Source organism: Eptatretus burgeri, chromosome 3, assembly GCF_056783735.1.
Source record: "Eptatretus burgeri isolate ZD-2024b chromosome 3, Ebu_testis_v1, whole genome shotgun sequence".
NCBI lineage: Eukaryota > Metazoa > Chordata > Myxini > Myxiniformes > Myxinidae > Eptatretus > Eptatretus burgeri.
This window is the reverse complement of record NC_140963.1, coordinates 114,107,834-114,113,296: the sequence shown is the minus strand read 5'-3', so window position 1 is coordinate 114,113,296 and position 5,463 is coordinate 114,107,834. Positions and strand designations below refer to the sequence as shown.

Sequence of the window (5,463 nt, the reverse complement as noted above, 5' to 3'; positions counted from 1 at the left end):
AGCTGGTATGCTTCGAAGCAGGAAGTACATTATTTTTTGCACGTTTTTTTTCTCCTCTTTCCTCTTCTCTTTGTGTTTTTCCTTGCGATGACATTGGGAAAAGGCAAAATACGTTGGCGCTAATTGAATAATTGGCCATTAAGAATAAATTGTGAATAATCGTAACTGCGATATGCGAACTTCCGGACAGTGAGGACTTCACTTCCGGAGAGTGACGATTACTGTATTCTTTCTTTCTCGATTTTTTTTTTTCTTGATTTATCGACTTACTGTATTCTTTCTTTCTCGATTTCGGTACTTTCTCGATTTCTTTCTCGATTTTTCTTAAACCCAACACCCCAATCCAGTCAGTGACGATTCCTGTATTCTTTCTCGATTTTTTTTCTTGATTTATCGACTTACTGTATTCTTTCTTTCTCGATTTCTGTACTTTCTCGATTTTATTAAACACAATGCCCCAATCCAATCGTCGTTTACGAGAGCGAAGGAACGGCCTGTGTGGTTGTTGTTTCTGGCACGCGGTTTGAAAGTTGTTTTTTTTTTTGCATGTACGGCCACGCACGTACGGGCACGTGAGAGCGAAGGAACGGCCTGTGTGGTTGTTTCTGGCATGCGGTTTGAAAGTTTTTTGTTTTGTTTTGTTTGCACCTTCGGGCACACACCTACGGGCATGCACTAGTATGTAGAATGCTACATCCCATCAGTATGAGAATTTTTGAGGGTCATCTAGGGATAAAATGGTCCACAATTTTTTTTGATGACATCATCGGTCATGTGACTTAGTAGCCATATTGTTAAAAAAAAACCTTCAAAAATCTTCTTCTCTGAAATGGCTCAACAGATCGAGGTGAAACTGTACACATATGACCACCTTGCCATGAGGAACAAAAGGTTCACACGTATGATGTCATCAGTCACATGGTTTGGCAGCCATATTGGATTTACCCAAAAACATATTAAAAATCTTATTCTCCAGAACAGCTGGACAGATCGAGGGGAAACCACATAAATGTTCCCCAAGGCATGTTTGAACAAGGCTGTTAAGGAATAATTGATGTCACATATTTTGGCAGCCATATTGGTTTTAAGAAAATATTTAACAATGTTTTCTCTGGAACTATTTAATTAATTGACAGGAAACTTCATAATTATGATCTACTATTGATGGGGAATACATGTTTTAAATTCCAACTTGATCAGACACATGGTTTGGCATGCAGGATATTTTTGTTTTGATCTGGGTTCTTTATTTTTTTCCTTTTTTTTTGAATAAGGCTCACTTGGCTTTGCCTGGGTGGATTTGATGGTGGAGGAGCAGCAGCTGAAAGGCGAATGCTATCCAGGTTCCTCCTGATGGATTACTTCATCTTTGCTTTTTGCTTGTTTGGGTTCCTTCTGATTACTCCAATGCAGAACTCTATCTATTTGTTCTTCCATTTGATTTGAATTGAATTAATTTTAATCCCATTCTGAATTCAATTGAACAATAATTTAAAAAAACCGTCATGGGTCAGGGTCAGGCGTCCCATCAAAGAGGGACGTCTTGGTACCAGTCATCATTGCCAGCAGTTAGAAAGTGGCAGTTCCAATTAAGTCTCTTATTAATTACGTAACACACCAGTAAACAAACACCACACAAAACTCCACAAACTCCACACAACATACCACACAAAACCATACCTTCAAGGGTCTGCAATCTCTGATTGCTCTTTTTCTTGTTATCCCGCCCCCCGGAGGCCCGGAGGGAGGGAGCGGGATATTGTAATCGTCCGGTTTGTTTGTCTGTTTGTTTGTTTATCTGTCTGTCTGTTAGCAACTTTACGGCAAAACGGCTTTAGCAAACACTATCAAATTTAATCCACAGGTGGGCAATGAACCTTGGACGACCCCATTCACTTTTGGGTCCAATTGGATCAAAGGTCAAGGTCAAGGTCACGAAAAGATCAAAATCGTTTTTCGCTCATAACTTTGTCAAAAATGATCTGATTTACTTCAAACTAAGCTTATAGTGAACCTTATTCCATTTGTGACTTATAGTCCTACCCATTCCAATAGTGAAATATGCATATTTGTGAATATCGGTAGAGTCCGAAGTTTTGGGGGTCATGGTCGTCGGTCAAAATTACATATTTTCCATTATAAATCAAGAAGTTAGGAATATGCGTGTTTACTATGGAAGACATATATCAAGTCCTTTATTGGCTTTCATTTGACACCATGACCTTTGACCTTACATGGCCTTGAAAGGTCAAAATTATTTTACAGTCATAACTTCGTCAAAAATGGTTTAATTGACTTCAAACTAAGACTAAAATATTCCTTATTCTATTCCTTATAATCAACATTCAGGTTAAGGATGTATCAAATTTAAATTTGATCCCCAAAATAACTTTATGCCTTAAATGGGTGGGATTTGTTGTGCCTGGCACCACTTGTTTTTAATGTTTTTGTTTTTTTGTGACTTGTTTATTTATATAGTGCGATGCAAAATTCTTTGACCATCTTGAAAACAAACATTTTTATTTTCACATTGGCATATTTTGACACATAAAAGGAGTCGTAATGATCTGTTTTATGAAATGAATAAATGAATTTTATTTCATGATATGAATGAATGAAATTTCAATATTTGGTTTGACCACATTTTTCATGCAAAGCAGGCCAAATCAATTCTGCAAAACAGATTAGCAATACTTAAAGTTAATGTCATTAAGAAACATAATACAATGAAGTGCTGAATTTACAAAATAGATGGCACATCACATCACACATCAGGGGTTCAGTTGGACTCATTGACTGTTGGAAGGTCTCATCAAAAGTGGTCTCTATGGGAGAGGTTTTTGTGTATAATGAAACAAAAAACGAGTTTCTGTCAAATTGGCCTTTTTCTGTAAAGGTGACAAAGCGGAGAGACTGAAATATTCCCAAGAACATCAGATTTCCCGAACTGCTAGGGAAGTTCGCCAGGATTGGGATTAGGACACCAGTCGGAATCCAGCGACCATAACAATATATGTATATATTCTGGCAGTCCTTTTAACCAGAGCAGTATTCATAAACATCTATTGCGGCTTTCAAACACTGCTCACTAATACCTGTCAATGACCATTGGTGTCTCTCTTTTATGGCTGGTAATTTCCATGATGCAGATGACTATGGTGTTGTGCGAGTTGTCATGTTCTCTCCTGCTAAGATGTCATAATCTCTTCTGCTATACCATTGGAGACTGGAATAAAATTTTCGACATTGTAAAGGAACCATCGAGATGGTATAAAATTTGCATACATTTGTCACATCTTATTGCAATGCTTTTCCTCTTTTGACCATTTCTAACGCCCCTTTGAACTTTTGGAGAATTAAAAAAATACCTTGGAGAATGAAATACATAAAGGCATTTCAACGGCATATGGAAAACATGTTGATAGCTGTTTACTTCTTTTATTTTTTTAGACTTGCCACTTCAATATACAGTGGCCTGCAAAAGTATTCACCCCTGACCAATAATGCCACATTTTGATGAATTACGAACTATGTAGAAACAATTTTTCCAAATGAACTTTTTATTCATCACTGAAAAGATCAAACTAAACACTGTTAGAGTTAAAGGAAGTTATCTGTCTGGAATACCTGCAGAATACATGTACAAATCAAAATTCACAGGATGTAAAATTATTCGCCCCTTCGGTCAGTACTTGATGGTCAGTACTTGATCTTTTACAGCAATGACTGCTTTGAGTCCTTTTGGGTAGATCTCTACCAGCTTTGCACAGTGAGATGGTGAAATATTTGCCCATTCTTCACGTGAAAATTGCTCTTGTTCTGCCAAGTTTGGTGGGGATCGTTGATGGACTGCAATCTTCACGTCTCGCCAGAAATGTTCAGTTGGGTTCAAGTCAGGACTTAAACTGGGCCACTCAAGAACATTCATTTTCTTTTTATTCAGCCACTCAAGTATGGCTTTAGTTTTATGTTTCAGATTGTTGTCCAGCTGAAATGTTAATCTCCTACCCAGTTTCAGATTCATGGCTGGTTCAAACAGGTTTTCATGAATGATTGTCCTGTACTTTGCACCATCCATTGTCCCTTCTATCCTGACAAACTTGCCAATCCCCGCTGATGAAAATAAGCCCCAATCACATGATGCTGCCACCATCATGCTTGGCAGTAGGGATGGTGTTGACTGGGTGAAGTTCAGTGTTAGGCCTGTGCCAGACGAAACACTTTGAATTTAGACCAAGAAGTTCAATTTTTGTCTCGTCTGCCCACAAAACTTTTTTCCACATCCCTGCAATATTATTAAGATACTTTTTCACAAACTCCACACGAGCTTTTAGATGATTTCAGTAATGGTTTCTTACTTGCCATCTGTCCATAGAGGTCAGCTTTGTGAGGGGAATGGGATATTGTTCATTGATGAATACTGATCCCCATCTCAGACATAGAGCCTTGCAGAATTTTCAGTCATTGTTGATTTACAGTGACATTCTGAACCAGGTTCCTGCTTGCCTGGCTGCTAAGTTTGGATGGGTGACCTGATCTGGGTAGAGTCTGGGTGGTGTGATACGTCTTCCACTTCTTAATGATGGATTTCACCGTACTCAGAGGGATAATAAGTGACTTTGAAATCTTCTTATAATCCTCTCCTAAATTGTGCTTCTCCACCACTTTATGTCTGACTTGTTTGGAAAGCTCCTCGGTCTTCATGTTTGCCTTGTTGGTTGACCAAGTGAGTTGCACCTTTTTGATCCTGAGATAAGTGGGGCAGCTTAATTTTTAAGGTAGACCACTGATTACATACAGGTGAAACCTATTACACTTATTTGTAACGTTTCAAATTAATTATTTGCTCCTGAAGTGATTTAGGGTTAATAAGGTAAAGGGTTTGAATACTTGTACAACTGAGAATCATCTGATTTTCTCTGTTAATCTGACTTATTCACATTTTTTCTGCATTTTTTAGCTTTATCACTTTGCAGTAGTTTGTGAAGACTCCACATATTAAGTTTGATTTGAAAGCATCATGATATGAACTCAGGTGGCATCAAAATGTGAAAACTTTGGAGGGGGGGTTAATTACAGTCTGCCAACAATTTTTTCTTATTGATTGCCTAAATCATTCATCTTTAGTGCTATCCTAAACTTGTACAGAAACTTCATAATATGTTGGTTAGAATCTGTATTTTTCCCATGACTCACTGCCAACTGATTATCTAAATAATGGAGGAGGAAAAGTAGCCCTTGGGGTGAATTTGTCAGGTTTTTTTTTGGTTCCAATGTCGAGGCTCATGTAGGAGCTGTAATGTAGAATTGATCAGGATGTAACAGGACAAAAGGAACAGTTGAAAGGGATGGGGGGGACACCAACAGCAAGGTTTAGGGACAAAATAGAGGAAGGGTTGTAGAAATATGGGATGTGAGGAAGAACGAGGGCTTGGGTAGGACACACGGGGGTGAATATTACGG

At 38.2% G+C, this 5,463-nt stretch overlaps 1 long non-coding RNA gene across 1 annotated transcript in view; it reads right to left on the bottom strand.

Moving 5' to 3' along the window:
• Window positions 1–2,468: 2,468 nt before the first annotated feature.
• The window catches only part of LOC147030775 (uncharacterized), a 14,195-nt gene continuing 11,200 nt past the window's right edge, over window positions 2,469–5,463 (bottom strand). The window contains exon 3 of the long non-coding RNA XR_015056503.1: window positions 2,469–5,463. This exon is cut by the window's right edge and continues 279 nt beyond it. This is a non-coding gene — a long non-coding RNA (uncharacterized LOC147030775).